Raw genomic sequence first — 21450 nt, 5'->3', positions numbered from 1 at the left:
AACAAACAAATATAATTTATGGCCTTTGGGTAGAATGTCAGTCCTTTTGTCAAGCAAAAGGACTCTGACATTGGGTAGACATGCTGTGATTTTTAATCAGACTGATAAGAGCAATAAACAATCATCACTAATCCTCAAATTTGATTTTCCCCATTTATTCACTGTCTCCTTCAGCTCTCTCCTACTTCCCACCTCCTTATCCATGCTTCCCACATTTATCCCACACTCCCTTCCCATGCCACATCCCCAGCCTTCACCCCCACCCTACAATATTGGATAGGGGTTTGGGAGCTGGGACTTCCAAGTTGGTTGCCTAAAGTCCCCAGAAGTGGAATTAGGGCCAAGGCAAAAGGTGAATAAAGTGAAGAATCGGGATGATCAGGAAAAACTGAAATCTGTTAAAACTGAAGTATGAATATAAAGCTGAGGCAAAAAAAAACAAACAAGCAAACAAAAACCAGATAAACCCCAGAGAGAGAGTACAAAAAAACAAATAACATGAATTCTATAAACTAAGCTGCAATGGCCACAGATTTCCAAAAAAAATAGTTTAACTGGTCACCAGTCATATGACAAATTAAGGCAGATATGACTTAAAGCCAAAAGGCTGAAGAAAAAATTATAGATGTACCATAGCTAAATGAAAGGAAAGAAAGAAAAAGAAAGATGGCAGGAATAAAGAGAGAGAGCAGGGAGAAAGGAAAGGGGAGAGGAGAGGAGGGACGAAGGAAATTTTAATGTTAGTTGTGAAAGAAACGAATTGGGAAATTCATTAATCTCTTTCCAGTTTTATTGTGGGCCCTTATTTATTGGTATGAATTAAAGATGTCTAATGTAATTTCAGTCCGAACCAAATAACAGTCAATTTACGCATTGGGACTTTGGATTTTACATTTATGGCTGAATGTTTTCAAGACATCCATTTGCATTTTGTTTATTGTCCTTTTTTATCCCCTGGCTTTAATCAGGTCATCAAGTCCTTCTTAATTCACTGCCTCTTGGATTTCTACAGACGTAACACAGTGTTCTGGATTGTCAGAGATTCTCCCAATCGTGTTCAAAAAGCCTAACATAATCTTATCATATTTAGGTTTGGGAGGGAGGGTCTTTGGGGGCAGTAAGAAAGAGGAAAGGCTCAGGGGGTGGTTTAGCTAGAAGGTGACACCCCCACACACCCCCAGGGCAGGGCTGGGTGCTGCTGCTAGAAAACCAGAGACAGGGGCAGAAACCAGGGAGGAGAGATGGTGCCAGAAGCTCTGCTCTGCTCTGCTCACGTCCAGGCTTTAGCAGACCCTGAGAAGGAGCAGACGGCTGTCTGGTGATCACTGGGCTGATGGCTCAGAACTGGATTAAAGTAGAGTTCAAGAAAATAAATGATTAAATGCAGGAGTGTTTCACCCTTAAACTTGAAGACTGGAACTGTTTCACCCTGTTTATTTTAAAACAATGCAGGCAGTCTTCATCCCTGCTTAATGAAAACCCAAAATGTTAATCTACAACATAAATCCAATAGAGGTAAATTGCTTTCCAAGTGAATCTGTGCAAATATGAACCCATCATTTGAAGAACAGAAAGCACATTTGATAGGTGTGAGTGCTAGTCTTTTAAATGCCTGTGGCACGTGTTAATATTCCTTGCATTAGATATTATCAATTGACAAAGTTAAAAAAAAAAAAAGATATAAAGACAGCATTTTCTTAGTGCTTTTAAGCAATGACATTTCCAGGCAACTTCAGTGCAGTCTATTTCATTGACCATGAGTCTAACAAGGGCTTTAAAATGACAGAAAGAAAATAGTCTGAATTAAGGAGTTCAATTAAAATAAGTTAACTATGCCTCAGTACAGCTTAATAAAAAAATGCAAAACTACATAAAACAGAACATAACTTGATATTTTGTTACTGACATATTCTATTCCAGAACTTACAGTTTATTTGTTCTTTCCTATCTCCACCCCTATTAACAGCCTGGTATTATTTGGCCTGATAAATAATAGATAGAGAATAGATAGATAAATATAGATAGGTAGATCCTATATTTTCCCCTGAGTCCCCTGAAGTCTGGGATAATGACATATTATCTTTGGGTCCCCAGTGTCATGCACAATGCCTAACACACACCAACTACTTAGATTTTCTGAGTAGATGAGTCAGGCACTCTCGGGAAAGTCATTTAGTCTCTCATTAACCAAATTGCCCGAGCCGTCTAATGAGGTGTTTAAGTTTCCTGAGCTATCTGATGAGCTATCTGCTTTCTCGGACCCCTTTCAATTCTAAAACAGGGGAGCGAATGTGGCTCAAGGGGTTGAGCGCCTGCTTCCCACGTGGGAGGTCCTGGGTTCCATTCCATACCTCTTTTTTTAAAAAAGCAAACAAACAAAAAAACCAACTCAGCGGAGCTGATTTGACTCAGTGGTTGAGTGCCGGCTTCTCACATACAAGGTCCTGGGTTCAATCCCCAGTCCCAGCACCTAAAAAAAGGAAAAAAATTATGGCAACATCAATCATTTTCTGTGAGCCTTTTTGGAATTATCTCCCAAGCTCACTACACTGCTTTTCTGCTCTCGCTCCTCCACGGCAGGGATCCTCCAGTCGCCATTTTGTATAAAACATCTTAAGTAATTAGACCAGTGTCTTGCCTCAGGGAAGACAGGCAGAATCTGTACCTGCGAATTTGGAATTGAGAGGGAGAGAAAAGGAGACACAGAGACAGTGAAATAGAGTCAAACTAACTATGACGTTCAGCCAGGTACACTTGGGTGCTGTGATGTGGTCATTTTTATTTGCCTTGAGGACTGAAAAATCAGATGTCAATAGGCCCAGAAATGAGAGTACAGAATAGACATGCAGAGAGGAGAGAGGAAGAGATGTGAAGAGAACCGCCCTGGCTTTTTCATCACTGTTACTAGAAGTTTATTGAAGCCCAAATGAATCCCTGATTCCTCCTGATTAAAAAGCTAATTAAGGTTTGGCTATTTGTAACCAAAAATGTCCAAAAATATTATCAGTCTGAAATAGATTAAGAGGAATTTATTGTCAGTACTTTATTAATCTCACTTATGAACTAAAAAGGAGATATTAAATTTGTTATAGAGGTAATTAAATACGGCAAGTACAATTTCCCCATATTTTAAATTGAAATCTCTGAAAATTATGTGGATTCACAATAGCAATAGAATCTTCTTTTGTACGCTGTGCTGCCATTATCCGTACATGCCGTGAGACTGTGGGATGAATAATGCCTACCAAGTGCCTTAGAAAGTGAAGCAATTAAAGTCACCACACACCTAAGTCCTGATATTGAAGGTCACTAAATGCTCTTTGACCTCCATAAACAGAAGATCAAGGAAGAAGAAGAAGAGGAGGTGGAGGAGGGAGGAAGAGAAAGGAAGAGGGAGGGGAGGAGGGAAAAGGAGGGGAGGGGAGGGGAAGGGAAGAGGGGGGAGGGGGAGGAAAGAGGAAGAGCAAGAAGAGAGAGAATGAAGTAGGAGACTTTGTGGGTAACATTATAGATATCCTATAAAAGGACTTATAGCTTCCAAGACAGTAAAGATTACATGTAAAAAGAAAACATTTCTAGAAAAATTAAATATGTAATTATTCTTTTTCTGAATCATACCAATGACTTCCTTGCTCATATGTTTCACAGGTTTCCTGGTGCAGGAGCCACACATCCCCAGTGAGCCACCATACTAATTCAGCCTAAAGATTCCCCAATGTACATTTCACAGACCTAAAGATTTTTAGAATATATTGTTATGCTGTCTTGCATAATGATATATTTCCTCCCCCAGCATCATGCAAGAAGCACAACACAAAGAGATAATTGTCAGAATGTTAAAAATCATTTCCACTTTGGTCTAGGACATATGGAGGGAAAAACCACAAAAAGAAAGGGTTAAAATTAGGATCAGCTTGAGGTAGGAAGATGGCTGACCCGAATGGCATAAATTTCAGGGTGTATCTGAAATTACCGTTTCATATTTACTACCTTAGAATTGACAGGCTTTCCTATTTACTTCGTGTTCAACACTGAAAATAACTTTTCTGTTAGATGTATTCAGTATTGAAATGGAGTACCTTATTCATTTGGTTGTTCATTCATTCATTCATTCAACTATCCATTGACGGCCAACTCAGGCAGGCTCTAAGAGAGGGAACGGGGACACCTCATTCAGCAAAAGCAGATGAGCCATGCCCTCCTGGAGCTTACTGTCTGGTGAAGGTAATGGTTACTGTTCCAATTCCCATAAAAGCAAAAAGACTGAATTCTCTGAAAAGAGGAAAGTCTTTTGGAAGGGACTCGTGCTTGCTTGCATAGATCTATCAGCGATGCACGGGAATGAGCAGGTGGAAAATGAGGAACAGTGGGCAAGGATCACTCCAGATAGGGATATCAGAGGTGCAAAGTCCCTGCGGCAGAAGACATGGCCTCAGTGCCCAGACAGGTGGAAGCCACTGGTTTAGGAAGAACGTCTTGATGATACTCAAACAAAGAAGGTTGTCAGCTGAGGGACATTTTGAGGAAAGATTTAAAGTGGAGTTGTGGGTACCCTCCAGATTAAAGGACAAAACACGTGGGAAATATTTTGTAAAATATAAATATTTATAAAAATGCTAAATTCTTCAACAAGTACCTTCAGTATATATCCAAAATCTAACCTTTATTCAGAACCATCACAGCCAATCCCCTTGTCAGTGTGCCGCCATATTTGTTCTGCAACACTGCTGTGACCTCCTAACAGGGATCTGGGCTTCAACTTTGCCCTAATCCCCACAGCTGGTAGAGAGATCGTTTTAAAAGGTAAAACTTACCACATTTTTCGGCTCTGATTAAAACCTTTCCATGCAATTCATCATATTCAGAACTACAAACAAAGCCTAAAACAATTTTTAAATTGACATACAAAGCCCAAGAGCAATGCTGTCCAATAGAAATAGAATGTGAGCCCCATACGTAATTTTAAATTCTCAGGTAGACACAGTAACAAAACAGAAATAAGAGAAGATAATTTAATAATATATTTTATTTGACCCAATACATACAAAATACTATCATTTCATTGTATATTCAATCTAAAAAACATTAATGAGATATTTTAAATTATATTTTGTACTAATCTTTAAATTCCAGTGTACATTTTAGATCTACATGGAAAAAAAAAGAGCATCATCTTCACCATTGCATGCAAATTGATTTTTAATTATATATCAACAATCTGGAAGGAAGTCACCAGGTCAAATTTCTAGGAATAAAATGCTCTAGCATAGCAACCATTCTGCATGATTAAGATGCTAAAGAAGCATATGTGTGCTTTTTCTACTTAAAGTACTGTTTTCTTTGACCTGTTTAGCTCTTTGAATTGTAGAGGTTAAAAAAGAACCAAAAAGCCTAATTATGCAGGATAGAACATGTATAATTCTCACTGAAAAATAAAATAACAATATACAAAACAAAAATTAAAAAACTATTATCTTGAAAAAGTTTATTCTGCCTAAAAGAACAGTTTTAAATTGAAGAGGAGAGACACAAAATTTAGCTTTAAAAGTTATTTAAAATAACATTTCTTATGTCTAAGGGAAGAGTATACACACACATACATACACATATACATACACACTAAACCCAGTAAAGTAGCATTAAGGAAAAATGCTTCCATTCCACTTGTGGAATTATAATCTGCCTCTAGCATCAGTAAAAATGGAAAACGAAGTACCCTTCGGCCAGCTAGCTCCTACAGTCACTACAACAAGCAGTTCCACTGATCGCACCCCATAATTTTATCAGGAACACATATGGAGGGGAACCTAATGTTCCATAGAGATAGCACTTTTGACTTCAACCTAAAACCACAGGGTTGAGTGAAGAAAGTTAAGAGTTTCCATTCTATAAAATGTCAGGGCTAATGTCACCAGGTGATGTTCTGGGCTAGGACACTTAATGGACTAACTGGCACGAGTCACACCCTTAGGGAGCAAGGGGCTTAGGCGCGGTTTGAGTCGGCCACACAGAGAAGGAAAAGACAGAGGCTCAGACAGATGCACAGAGCATGAGGGCCTGTGAGGAAGAGAGCGAATCCTGGAGAAGCTGGGCCAACCATGGAGCACCGATCAGGGGCTACAAAGGACAGAGGGCAGCATTTCCCAGTGTGTGTTCAAAGGAGCATCAGTCTAGAAAGATTCTTACCGGGAAAGTTCTCTTGGTCAGGTTCATTTGAGAAAATAATGGACATTGTATTACCCTCGCACAGATTTCGCTGTACATCATCATACAGGATACTCTGAGGAACCCTGCAACAAAACAAATGCAAGAACTGCCAGTTATTGTTGAATCAGCTCACTTTTCCTAAATGTGTTTTAACCACTTGTATGCTTTGTTTTGTTTTGTTTTAGAAGCGTGTTTTGCAAAACACTACAAATATTGCACAGAAAAGGCAAACATACGAGGATTTATAACCAGTGTTGCCTTATTACTATAAAGACGATAATACATTCACGAAAGGCGAGGCTATAAAGCTTCCTGAAAAATTCAAGAAAAAGACAGAAAAGAGAAAAATTGCTGATCAGGACAGCAGGGTTTGAGAAACTGCTATGGTCATTCTTGACTAAGGTATATTTATCACATTTTAGATTAAAGAGAAATTGCTAGCCAAGGAGAAAATCAAACCTATATTTTAAACAGCTATGATTTGTTAGATGTATTATGATTAATTTAATCACATTCCATAGTTGAACATACTTTCAAATAATACTTTGTTAGGAGCTCTGTTTAAGATGGAGACTTTTTTCGAGGAAATGTAGGCAACTCCTTAAGTATGTTATCAGGTTGTAGACTGGACAAGGTGTTCAGTATCTATCTTCATCTCCGCTTGTAGAACTTTCTACAATTAAAGGACTTTATTTTTTATTCTTACTGCTTAATACAAAAAGTTATACCAGAAAGGTAGCATTTTTGTCTCCATAATAGTTTGGTCTTCTTTAGTGATTATGCCTATTTCTGCTTTCCTCAGATAGAAGTAAGACTAATTTTCCACTGTACATCATTTAGCAGCATTTGTTTTGTTTGATGGCTAATAGGAAGGGACACAGGGCTTGGGAAGGTGGGTGAGGATTCAGAGAGGAATAATTCAGAGCCCATCCAGGAGCACTTGTTCGACAGCAGCACTTTTTTAGAGGCAGTACTTTTTTAATGGGGTTATACCACAGTTCAACCTTCATTCAACAATTATTTATTGAGCACTTACTATGTTCTTGGTACTGTTTAAGGCACAAGAGGTATAGGGTAAATAAAATACTCATACAGTTTACATCTGGCAGTTAATGTAAATGGATTAGTTATGATAAGAAATATGAAAATAGCAGATAAAGCATTAGATAGTTGATTTCATACTGGATAACGATGAGGAATATGAATATAGAATAATTAGAAAAAAATAGAATCAGTTTTGCACCTTTTGCCAAAGCCTCCTTGTAATGCATTATATATTTTCAGGCCCCCGTGCAGATTTGTAATTGTGAAAAAGAGAGTGCTTCTATTCACCAAATCTTGTTTTGTCTTTCTATCTTATATTGAATTCCTCAAATTTATGTCTTATACTGTGACATCCCAAATCTCCTCTTTATTGTGAAGCACAAATATTCTGTGCAAGTTTTCATATTTTAAAAAAGGGCATTTGGTAATAATGTTTTTCTGTAGCCATAATGATTAAATAATTATCCATCTCTTGGTTCTTATTTAGATACAGAAAATGAGGTGCTTGCAAATGCTAAGTAGTTTTTAGATGTCATTGACAAAAAATATTTTACTTAAATTAATAGTAATTCACCCTCTAGGACTTCTTGAGTGGTAACAATGGTTACACAATTTATCTTAATTTGATGTCCAGATCAGTTTTACATAAGAATAGGATTAGGAAAAAATAACTTATGATAAATGTATGCTATAGAATTGCTCCATTTCAGAGTAAACCAAAAAGGAAATATCTGTGAATTATGAGGCATTTATCCATGCAGAAAAATGCTAATTTAATTATAACGGTTGTATATATAATCAAATAATCAATAAAACTTGGAGAAGAGGACATAAAAATACAAAGATTTGTAAGTGATAATATCCATTGTAATCTCTGCTGGGATCCTGTATGATTCTTAGTTTACTTTTCTCTCTGTGAAGCATAAAAAGAGTTAACTTTACTAATCCATATGCATATATGTGTGTTTGTGTAAGTCATATGCAGTTCTAATTATATATATGAATTATAATGTGTGTATAAACAGACATCAATAGAAGGTTACACCATTACAGAGGGATTCAAAAATCTTATGGGACATAGAACAATTTTTTTCAATGTGCTGAACTATCCTGCACGTTGCAGATAGCCTATCATCCCAGGTCCTTCCACCCTTCCAAAAGTATAGAAAACAAAACTCTCCCCACAAAGCACTACAACATTCTTTAGAGGACATCAGAGCTTCCATTAAGAATCACTAATTTAGGTTAAACCATTAGTCCTTTTAAGTCGACGTGCCTGAGTTCATGTTGTATGTGCTTGAGTAAGTCATCTCACTGGATTCCTGGTGTTGAAGGGGTCATCCTCTTTCCCATGCTGTGCTCTCTGCCCAGTCTACCAGGAACTTCATTCTCTTACTTATTTCTATGAAAATGCAGTTTTTCTTTTGATGCTTTTTAAGTTACATGCATTCCATCAAATCATTCCTGGTCCTTTTAGACCAAAAATTCCTTCTTTTTACCTCTGCACTCTATGGAGGTTTATACTTTGCAGCCTCCTGCCTAACTTTCAACATATATGTCTTTTTTGTCTTTTTTTCCAATTGTTTTAGTCTTGGCTGGCTCTTCAAGTAGACTGTAGCTTCTTGAGGACAAGGACTGATTTTTTTCCTAATTATCCAGGAATCCCTTAACTATATTGCATGAAAGGGGCTCAGTATTTGTCATTGAATTTTTTTTCTCATATAGAGTTTATCTCAGATCTGGTTTTACACTGGTAATCAAATTAGGGGACATGTGCTTTGTCAAAGAGAAATTTCCATGCCCTGTAGATTTGAAAAGAGGAAATAAATGCTATCAATTAAAAGGTATGAAAGTCATGGATACCCCCTTTGATTTTCAGATCAATAACAATGCAGCCAAAAGCAGCAACAGATTCAAAAAGTAATTAAATTCAAATGTTTCAGTATGATTTATGTGCTTAATTAAAGGTTTGTAAGAATTCATTAAGAACTTACACAAATTGTCTGTATTCCTTACATCTGGTTTATTTACACATACAAATTCATATTTATAAAGAAAAATGGAGTTACTCTGGCATTATCAAACTACAGTCAAAAGAAATGTTTGGAAACCTGCTGATATGAAAATTGTACCTTATTTCCAAGTTAATTTTTTATCAAAAGTATATTATATCAGGGAAGCGGCTGTGGCTCACTTAGTTGGGTTCCCATCTACCATATGGGAGGCCCTGGGTTCAAGTTCCGGGGCCTCATTGTGAAGGCAGGCTCGCCCGAACGCTTCGGAGAACTGCTGGCCCAGGCACCGGGGGAGTGCCGCCGGCCAGCCAGCACCTCAGAGAGCCGACTCAGCAAGGTGACACAACAAAAAGGGAGACAAGCAAAAACACAGAAGAGCGCACAGTGAATGGACACATAGAGCAGACAGCACACAAAAAGCCACAAGGGGGGGATTTTAAAAAAGTGTATTATATCAGTTTGATTCATAAAGGATGGAACTCTTATTCATTGAAAGTGATGAACTATCACATTTAGCTCATTTTGTGAATTAATAAATTTGACATTTGGATGAAAAGGTCAATCATGCCTGGTGCTTATTGGCATAAAAGCCCCTTGATTGCCTAAAAAACGCAAACTTTCTGTACGTTGGAGCTCTCATTCATTTTTAAATTAGTAAGAAGAAAAAGCAGCAATTTAGATGATGCGTATTACTCTGCACTATATCTCCATATTTACCACTAATTGAAAGACTCATACACAAATGCACACATTCACAGTGCTCTTTTCATTGTGTAGAAAACATTCTCCCAGATAATCACTATTATTTATTAAGTTTATTTTTTCTCCAGAAACAAATTTACTATTCTTGTGTTAATGGGAAATCACATTAACACAAGCTTAATTTCTATACATATTAAAAGCTCCCATCTGTGTCATACAGAACGTATGGCTAAAGTAATGGACCAAAAAGTAAATGTAAAGATCACTTTTACTCTGCAGTTTTGCATTAAAGAGTTTTTTTAAGTTCCTGAGCTAAGGGGAGTATTTTGTAATTCTAAACTTCATATCCAAATGCATTTTCTTTAGGAGGTACTGGAGATAAACCAGGGACCTCATACATACAATGCAAGCAGTCAACAATTGAGCTACAGCTGCTCAGCTCCAAATGCATTTTAATTTAAAGTATCCAAGGGCACCAGGATCAGAGGTAAGGCTCTAATAACCAAAGGAATTTCAGACCAGTTTGAAACAAAGAAGAGCACATAGAAACAGTTTCTGAAACATACAGAAATGGAGGGGCAAGGGAGAGGAAGATAAGGAGTAAAAAGGAATCCAAAAGAGTACATGTGTGTAGATAGATAGCAATGTAGATATTGATATGCTATCAATATGGATAGATATGCACATACATAATTTTATAAATGAATATATATACATATACATATACACATATGTACATATATACATAATATGTACATATTATATATAGAAGACTCATGTTCATGTTTTCATATTACTAAACATGGATACACCTCCAAGTAATGTCCATCTCTATTGACAAACAAAGCAAATGTGAAAATGCATAATACAATAAGAAAATTAAAATTAGGTTTACATCTCTTAAAGAAAAAAATTTAGTCTTCCTTTCCAAAACCTAAAAATGACACACACACACACACACACACACACACTCACAAAAAACAGGTAATTAACTGATACTGGATTGAACTTCAGACATTTGAAATCTAGATGACAAGATTCATTGTAACTAAAATCATTGAATTATTCAATTCTCATAGTATAATCAAGGTTGGAATAATAAAATTAGTAATTACTATCTCTTTTGTTTACTTGGACATTACATATAATAACTATGGTGTATAAATATGTGAGGAAAATAAATCAATAAGGTTCCAAAAAGCACGTGTGTCTATTTATAGTAAAAGGAATAAAGGGTTGACCCCACTATATTTCTGATTTTTCTGGACAATTCCATCCTGAGTCAATCAGTAGTTGCTAATTTCATTTTAAACAGAAAGTTAATTTTATGAAGGTACCTTGATATCTAAAATGGGGGCTCTCCTGAATGGACCAAACCTGCAAGTGCAAAAGACAGGAAATAGAAAGCCAGGCCTGATTTCAAGAGCGACAGTTGAGATTCTATTTCCAAAAAGAGGTAACCGGCATTGATGAAATTTGCCAGTCCTTCTTTAAGGGCTCAAGGGTAGCAGCATCCAAGATCTACTGATTCAGAAAGCTGGGCGTGGGGACCGTAATTTGGATTATAGAGAGCCCTCCAGGTGATTCTGAAGTGTCTTGAAGTTTGAGAACCACTAATCCAGGAAGACTGCCCCAGGCCCAGGCCCCCTTCAAAACAGCTGCTTTTGTTCTGGCAGTGTCTTAAAAGGCATTCCCTCTCCTCTCCCTGCTATCCCTAACGACAGAGACCTGTATCATTCAACCACTTCTCTGATCACCCCTTCATCTGTAGGGTTTGCCTAGGAGCAAGAATAAGCTCAGCTCCTAGTCATGCATATTAAACATTGCTAACACAAAACATGCAGATACCGCAGGTTTTCTACCTTGCCCTGCGGACCACAGTGCTGTGAATATTCATACTATCAGACTGTCAAAGGGTGAGGCAAGTCTCTCTCACAGAAATGAGTATAATCTTCCTCCCCTAAAGTAAGAGCAGTTTTATGCATGCTCTCTTATTTTTTATTTCAAATACAGAGACAATACAAAATTCCATATAAATGCTAATGTTTTCAAGTGTGATCCTTTTTACCCATGGACATTTACTGGGATATTGGAGATGTCTACAAGGATAGCTTTTAATTCACACGTAAGGATATATACTTTTATATTTCAGTTATGGAATATATGCCTGATATATCACATTTTAAAATGTATGTCAGCCACCAAAAGCTATGTCACAATTTTATGACGATGACTTTGCTAGTTCTCTAAGTATCACTCTTAACTCCACTGTACCACTGGCAGGAGAAAGTGAAATAGCACAAAGCAATAAAGCTTCATTCCTGAGTAGATGAAGACATTTCTGGTCAAATGACTTAAGCTCAGCTTGTACAAGAGTGTAATATACTGGAAAAGTTCTCAGGAAAATACTTCGAACATTTGTAAAGATTTGCAAAAGAAATGACCAAACATGAGAACGTATTATAAAATAGATCCTTCAAACACATGTATTTTCTCCAGAGAAATGCTCTATTTAATTCTTCCTTATAGATCATTCATTTTTAAGGAAAAACGCACTTCATAATTTTAACATATCATCCTCTATATGTTTCCAAGCATGCATACAGTGTTCTGATATGCTTTTTCATGTAATACCATATCATCCCTTTGTTTCTAAAACCCTACATGTTAAAAATTCAAAAGCAAATTGTTGTCACTGATAAGAAGTAAAGAGAGTGTTTCCAACAGCTGGGGAGCCCCACATCATTGTTCCTTCACACAGCAGGAAAACTATGTTTTCTTTTTCACCTGAGTTTACTCAAGACTTCGCCAAGAAGTGTCTTATGATTAACAGGGAAGAGGGGCTTCATGGCACCCAGGATGGGAGTAGACTTTGGGATCTCAGGACAGGGAGGAAAGTGGATTATTTGTCACAGTGTAGCAATTTGATGGGAATGCTAGTATTTGTCCAGTGCCTGTATAAAGACATTATTTTTCATAAGAAATCAAACATTAAGGAATGTTAATTTTTGGAATATGTACAAAACTTCTCTTATCAGTAGATAGGCTGATTTACTCACTATCACTCTTCACATATATCTGAAAATTCCAAAATAGTCTGAAGAACTAAAGAAGTGTTAAAGAAAAAATATAAAAATAATTTCATGGCTCAAAAAGTATAGGTTCCCATTAACAAAGTTAAATAGTTTTATTGTTGTTGTTGGAAAATTCAAATGTACAATACACTTATGTAAACCATGATCCTCCTAGGAGGGCCACTGCTCTGTTTTCCAAATCTGTTTAACTGTTAAATTTGATTTTCATAAACAATTTTCTGGAAGTATTTTTAACTGAACACATGTAATAATAATATGTAACATTTTTAAGTACTTTTAGGGCTTTAAGGCTGTTTAATTTCCTTTTTTCCATTTAGTTCTCCAAGAACTATATAGATTCTATTTTTTCTCTACGTTAGTGACAGGAAATTGGGGCCAGGTTCTAATAGGGTCCCCTGCACAGTCAGGTGCATCTTCGGCCTCACTCTCCAGTGCAAAGAGCCTCTCCCCCAGGAAGAGGTCATGTGTGTGCCTAGAGCCTGTCTGGGGAAGAACATGAAGATATTTCACCTAAATCAAACATCAACCATCAGTAAGACCCGTTATCTCTTTCTGACTAACTACTCTGTCGATCGTACATTTGGTCCCAAACTAAAAACAAAAAGCAGGGTGATGTTTACCCACCCCCTAATGCTCCAGTGAAATCTACTGTTTGAGAAGAGCAGCTGGGCACAACGCAAAGATGAGGAAGCACGACCGTAAAAGCAAGTCCATGCTGGGTGTGAAGAGAAAAGGGCGATTTTACTTCAGTCTCTAGCTTTGCCTTCTCAAGTCAGACAAATGGAACACTACCCAAGCCAAACCTCCCAGACGGTAAAGCTCTACCCAAAACTTTGGGGATTTTTCAGTTCCTTAAATGGGATGACAGGATCCAGCTAAGAGAATTCACAGTCTATCTTGACAGTAAGTGTATCTACCATAAATGTCATACAGTTTGCTTTATGGTGTGTGAAATTAAATTCTATCTGCTAATCCTTTTATTGTCTTCATACTATGAGGAATTAAAGGATCCCTCCTATATATGGTCACATTGAAATAGATGAATATTAGAGTCAAGAGTCTGATGCCTAGAGTGAGAAAAAAGCTCTTTCCTTTACATTAATACCTTATTTCCTGAGTTTTAGGTTCTATGCATAAGTGTTTTGTAAGTTTCTCTCATTTAATCTTCAAACAACACTATGAGTTATACAATTTTTGGTGACAAGTTGACTTAACAGGGATTTATTGGCTCATGGTTTCAGAGGCTAGAAGACTTGCTTCCTTCCAGGTTAGGTTATCTTCCAGCTGGGATTACTTGACTTTCCTGTTACATGACAACATTTTGCTAACTTCTGATTACCCTTTGTGATTCTTTTCTCTAGCTCAACAGAGTATGCTTACAGGAGGAGGGCTATCCAACATGGGAATATTACCTGTTTTTTTCTCAGACTACAGAAGGGAAAAAAAATTGAGAATGGTTCTGTTGTAGTCAGTTCCTCTGATGGTCTAATTTTGCATACTCATTGGTCTCTACTTCAATGGAGTTTCTGGTAACTGTCAGGGCCATGGTCTTACAGGCCAGGAAGTACTTTGAAAGATAAATGAACAGAATCAAATGTTTTTTAAAGAGTGTACTAGTCAAACTAAAGATTTTAGACACCACAAATGTGAACTGCAACTTGAGGTTATTTTTAATATAGGCTACTTAATAATCGGATTATACCCTAAAGGTTATTTAAATATATTCTTTCTACATGCCAAGTTCAGCTTATATTTAATTTGTTTTCTATCTTTTAAATCAGGAACTTAATTTTATACTTTTACATATAAAAAGGTAAGAAACTCACTTTTATCTTTTCAAAAGATTATTTCTCAAATCAAAGATGTTCTTGGCATATTTTATAAACTTGAAGACTGTTACATTAATAATTTAAACTTCTATGACTGAATTTCTTTCTAGGTAGAAATAAAGATAAATTTTTCAGATGCATACTTTTTTTCTCAAACCATTACAGCTCAATAGATCTTAAATTAAATGCATAAAGTTCAACTCATATATAAGTCTAAATTTATGAAACTGGATAGGAAATTGCCTTTGGAAAGAATAAGTGGAGTTGAAGGGTTAACTTAAAATCCTAGAAGTTATTTCTCACCTATATGACAGACACATCATATAATATATTCACCTATAATAAAACAGGTGCAAAAACCTATTTTCTAATATCAAGTCTATACATCTCAAATATTTGTTATAGAAGATTGATTGACAATTGAGAATTTAAAAGTATGGCATTATCATCAGAAGTATAAATCAAATAGCATATATTAAACTACAAAAAGCTTGTACTGATATTAAATTGACAAAAGAAGGCAATTTCAAATTCAACATTCAATCTTCTCCCTTTACTGCATCATACATAATATGCTAAGATTTATATATGTATAAAGAGAGTAATTGCTTGAGACTCTAAACTATGGAGGGGAATACTGGACCTTCATTTGTTGTGTGTTTTTCTGTTCATATCTAAGCCTTAGACATTTCACAAAATAAAAATGCCAGGTGGAAGGCAGATTTAAATTCTGCTTTGACAAGAATTCTTGATTTGGAGATCAGACTTTGCATCTGCACATTAACTCCTTAGAAATACATAATGCACATACTCGGGGGGAAAGTCCCCTTTCCTTTGAAAATGAAGACTTGAATTTCTAGTGATATACCACGCTTAATCCATAGACCATCATCCCTGCTGCAGACAACTATAAATATTGGATAAAATCCAAGAAACATTTTCTTGAGTGTGTGGATGAACTGTCAAGAAAGTAAGGAATCCTTCGATGCAAAAAAAGTGAGGGTAAGGAAAGTTAAATAAGTCTCAAAAGTTGTCTTTCACCTTAGCGGTAAATTTGAACATTATTTTTCATAGACTTATAAGGTTTGAAACCTGGACCCACTCAATATAAGGATACGAATAAGAGATCTTTTCCCTCTCCCTGTTAAAGAAAGACAGAAAACACTCTATCCACAGTCTATGGTAAACTAGAAATAAACCCATTCACCACTAACAAAAACAGCATGCCAAGGTATAAACTGCAAGGAAAATGCATTATATCAGACTACGATGTTGAGATGCGAGAAAACTGTCATTGCAAATCTAAAAGCACAAGACAGTCCATTCACCAGTTTGCAACCTGACTTCAAGTCAGAAAGTTAGAGTGATCCCAAACTGGTTGAGTTCCAGGCACCTGACAAAAACAATTACAAGTCCTCTCTGGAAATCTCACCTGCTTTACAGGCCTAAAATAATTTCCACTAGTAAAATTCCAATGCAATGGGCAGTTCTTAGTCAAACAGTTAAAATAATGATGAGATGAGGAAAACAAAGAATATACTCAACTCTGTTATGTCATTTTATTCAGAGGTTCCAGACTCATTGAAAGCCAGAAGTCAGTAGGAACCCAGAAGAGAAAATTGAGCATTACCATCATGTGACAGGAAAACCAAGGAACTTAAGCCAGAAGGCAATCAACACTGAAAGAAGCAAACTTTCCAGTCTCCAAAACCATGTGACCATTAATTACCACTGTTGAAGCCAACCATTTGTGTGGTATTTGTCATAGTGAAACCAGCAATTAAGATAAGGAATCTGTAGATGGATCTGGAACCTGGCAAGAAGTCCACGTGGACATCGATAACCCCAAGATGGCTGCTGGAAGAAGCCTCCCACCAAGATTCTGCCATTCAGAGTAAGATTTCCTCTGGAAGCCAGGAGAAGCCCCAGATATTCCCCAAAGACTTTATCTTTGGGCCCTCATGGGAGATTGACAGTGGGATAATCAATCAAAACAGTAAACAGCTGGAACTCCTCCTATGCTGTTAGCAAAGCGGTGGAATAATTAACAGTTCAAAAAGCAGGCGCAAGGCCTGAATTTGTTCTCTTGCCTTTGGACCCCTGTTCCTGCCTTCTGTGCACCACTCTAGCTATTTTTCCCCTGCCATGGTCACCACACAAGTAAAACCTGGGCACTTATAATCTGCAATGGGGAATTGTAGTCTGTAAATCAGTCCTCTTTATCACTTTTCAGCCCCTTTCTCTCTACCTGGGCCCGTTTCTCTTCCCTCCCTACCTGAATAAATTACCAGCCTAACTCACCCAACATGCTCTTGAAATTCATTTCTGCAGCATAGTCAAGAACCTAGACAAAATCCAGTAACAATAGCAGTCTGACAACTAAGACACTTAAAACATCAATAAATATATATTGAATGCCGATATTGTCAGTCACCTTGATTCTATAGCACCCAGTACTTACCTCTGCAACATTTATCAAACTGTGTCCATTGGTTTGCTTATGTTTTCCAGTACTGCCAAACCATAGTGATTGGCACTTGATAATTTACTGAATGAATGAGGTGTTTATTACCAGATTATTCCGAAAGAAATTTTAAATAAGTTGTTTGCTAAACATTTTATATGCTAACTTCTTTTCCTTTACAGGGAGAAAGCTATAAGACTCATGGTGGCGGGAACAGAGGATTAGTATCTTATGAACATTTATGGTTTAAACTTTCCAATGTAGGAAATTGGCAAAATGAAGTAAAGGGAAATAAAGAATAATAAATAAATGCATTGTTAACTAACCATTGTTCTTATACTATAGTTCTGGATTCAAGAAAATACCTGTTCTAGAAGACTGTGCTTGCCTAAAAGGATAAAGATCATAAATAAATTGCATTTTCATGCTTGAGTATACTCTATGGTACCATATATTTTGTTGCATAACAAGATTGTGTGAGTTGCCAGGTAAGATCTTTATAGCTAGTTTAGCTAACCTAGGTGTATAGAACTGTTCCAGCCTTTCTCTTTCAGAATTACCATACACATTTGTGGTTATTTATCTATTAATAAAAGATTAGAAGCTTATATCTCAGTCAGGTGTTGGATAAATGTTAAATCTCTGTTGTACATCCCAACTGTGCCAAATTCTTTTCCCTTTACTATGTAAAGCTTACTTGTTTCACTCATGTAACATCTCTTTCTGGTCTCTCCTTCATACTGAATCTGTTGCTGAAATTTGTCAACAGGATGGAATATACTGTTCAGCAGCCCAGACACTTGGTGGTAGATTTGAGGACATCCATTAAAGTATCAGAAAGTTTGAGAAAATTATCAAACTATCTATAGAAGTTAAGATGATCGCCACAAATGGGAAGGGCCAATAAGTTGGAGTCTTCATAAATATGTTGACATTTTCATGCTATGAAACCCTTGAATAAATTAATTCCTGAATATAACCCCCATATTCAATGGTATTCTCAAAATAACTGGATATATCATATAGTTATACATATTACATTATATTCAAAACTAGGAATATTGTGCTTCATATGGAATTGGAAATATTCTTAAGGAAAATTTCAACTATGTGCATTTTTGCAAACTTTGGGATCCACACAGAAAAGCCATCCTGCCATATGTCCCTTGATTTACTACTTAGTTTTCTAAGTCAACAGTTTTTCACATTTTACATATTTTATTTGAGTTTGTCTATGAATTCCTGCAGCAATTAGCATTTCTCCTTTTACCCATGAATTAGGTTTTCCTCTCAATCAGTCTCTGTGGGCCGTAGTTTGGCCCTCTTCATAATGTTTCTACCTCTGCCCTCTGGGCTATTAATTCTCTAAGGATTTTCAGAAAAGCACCTTTCCTGAAGGATGGATCTTTATGTAGGCTGCCCCCTTCTATTTTTCTCCACCTCATGTGCAAGACTTTACTGACCCAGAGAATACCCAAGTTCACAAATATGGAAATGAGTATATTTTAAAATAGGCTATGAAAACACTAAAAATTGTGAGCAAAGAATTTATAAGACATGGTTAAGATTTTACCAAATTTTTGGTTAACAGCACTAAAGATAAAAAAGAATTATCATGATAAACCATATGATATTAATGACCCAACTCATAATCAATTGGAATATATGCTTGTAAACTTTGTATATCAGAGATATTCCTAAAAATTTATAAATTTGGATGGAATACTTAATGATTGAAAAGAATATTAGGTAGAAACATCATCACTGAAAATATCTACTTGGAAGTATATTAATTGGTGCTATCTAAATTACTTTTAATTCAGTATAAATTAATATATCTAGAGCAAAAATAATGCTTATTTTACATTTCAGAAAGAAATATGCCCCAATGAAGCATTGTACAAATATGGCAGAGAAAAAAAAAAACAGAATATTATGGTTGCAGTATGGGAAAGATAAGTCACAGTGTGTTGCAATATTACACTACAAGAAAAGACAGAGAAGGACATTGACACAAGGTGTATATGGAATGCAGCAGTATGCTTACAGAGAAGCTATGTACCAAGGACTCAAAAGCTTATGTCAGTAGTATGTTGAGAGTGTGGTGACATCTTTGCTAAGTCAAGAAGGGTGCTGACTAGAAGCATGAAAAATTGTCCTTTGATTAGAAAACACCAGATCTCAGTTCAAAGACTTCTTTTGGATATAGAAGAGTTGCCCCCATTGTCACATTAGCAGCATGCTGGGGGATAACAGGATCGGCAGTTATGGATATTCTGATATTTGTACACACATTTGTAGCATTCTTGCCCACCATACATGTGCTTTCCCATACTAAGCACCTAAGCCAATTCTTTAACAGCTTGGTGATATAATCATCTGTTTTTGTTCTATTAATTTCTCAATTAGAGTCAACTTTGCCATTAAAAATGTGTTCTCTCATGTGAGAAAAACATAATTGCATGTGAAATGAAGTCTAAACATTTTGCAACTTGGGAGAAACTAGGGATTATAGTATAGTATTTTAGAGAATAATTTTCTCATTTTACTTTCTAAAAATGGCATGCAGTGTTTAGAAGTATCTTTGAAGCATATCTGATTTTTATATGTGATAAATGGAATAAATCTTTTAGGGAAATCTGATTGTGATATTTTAATGTATTCATTCTTTAGACTGAGTTTATGCCATTGATAACTGGTAGACAATAAATTAAGAGATAGTCCTGAAGTAAATATTAGATATATACCAAAACTATAGTTTTTCTCATTCTAACCAAAAAGCTCTTGAAATTAAAGCAGAGCATCAAGTGATTTATTTAGCAGGACCTGTCATGTTGCTACCAAGATTAAACACTGGATAATGGCAAGAGCAATGGGCTATCACCAACATAACCAGAGGCTTAGCAGTAATGTCCATGTCAGAATGAATTATTACAGAAAATAAGTCATGCCCGTGGAATGTCACTTTGAAAGATTTAATAATAAACCAAGGACTTCAAATAAAGAAGGAAGCAAAAAGCACTGACTGAAGGGAAAAAGGGAGTTACATTTTGACTTGGGGAAACCATTTATTGAACACATTGAGTATTTAATTCATTAGACAAAAATCAAGCACCATCTGGATTAGCAATATGCTAAAAGTTGGGTATACACAGAACTCTGAGACCTGAGAGCTGTACTTAAGGAATGTGAAGCCTAACTGTATTAATATTTCATAACCAATTGGTCATTACAAGCACTTTTCAAGGGTCTCAATCCAAATTACACTTCAAAGACCTTTGCAGCTCCTTTCTACTACAAATTGTTTTAAATTTAGTTTTTGAATATAGATTCCTTAAGAGGTACTTAATATAAGTTTAGTAAAATTTAATTTCAATGTTCTCCTCTAAGTCAGAAATCATGAATTACTGACAAATCTAACCTCAAAATTATTTGTTTCATCAATCTGATAGGAAATTACATTAGTCTGTTTGACTTTGGCATTGTGAAGAAAGAGCCATCTTGCATATTGCAACACTTTCTGTTACTATGTTCAATGACAGGGTTACAAAGAGGAACAAGAAGTGTTACTGCTGGACAAGGAATTGAGATTTATGATGACTTATATGGAATTTGCTTGGCCAGTGTCACTAATATTTCAGTTCTGCCAGGGAAATCATGCACTGGCTGCTCACTCAGCTGTAAATAGGAAATTAACAATATACTTTCTCTTAAATAATCCACAAGCAATATTGAGCTTTCTAGCATAGGCTTCTTTTGTAACATTTTTATTGTTATTTATTAAGTGTCAGAAACAGAACTATATTTGACAATAAATTAAGTATAGATAACCAGTTCACTGCCCTAACATCTAAAGAAATTCAGAGCTTATCATTAAAGAAGAGTGATGGCTGATTCAAATAGAATCTGCTCTTGAAATAAATGAGCTTTCTTTAAAAAAAAAAAAAAAAGAATAGGTTTCTTAGCAAACATTGACTTAGAAAATGCAGCTTTTACAAAAAAAAACTTGGATTGAATTGGATTTTTCTGTTTTATATGGAAATTTGCTTTTCCTTACATGAATATTTCAGTTCAGGCTTCTTAAAATTTTAAAT

Source organism: Dasypus novemcinctus, chromosome 25, assembly GCF_030445035.2.
Source record: "Dasypus novemcinctus isolate mDasNov1 chromosome 25, mDasNov1.1.hap2, whole genome shotgun sequence".
In the NCBI taxonomy this organism is placed as follows: domain Eukaryota; kingdom Metazoa; phylum Chordata; class Mammalia; order Cingulata; family Dasypodidae; genus Dasypus; species Dasypus novemcinctus.
This window is presented reverse-complemented; position numbering follows the sequence as displayed.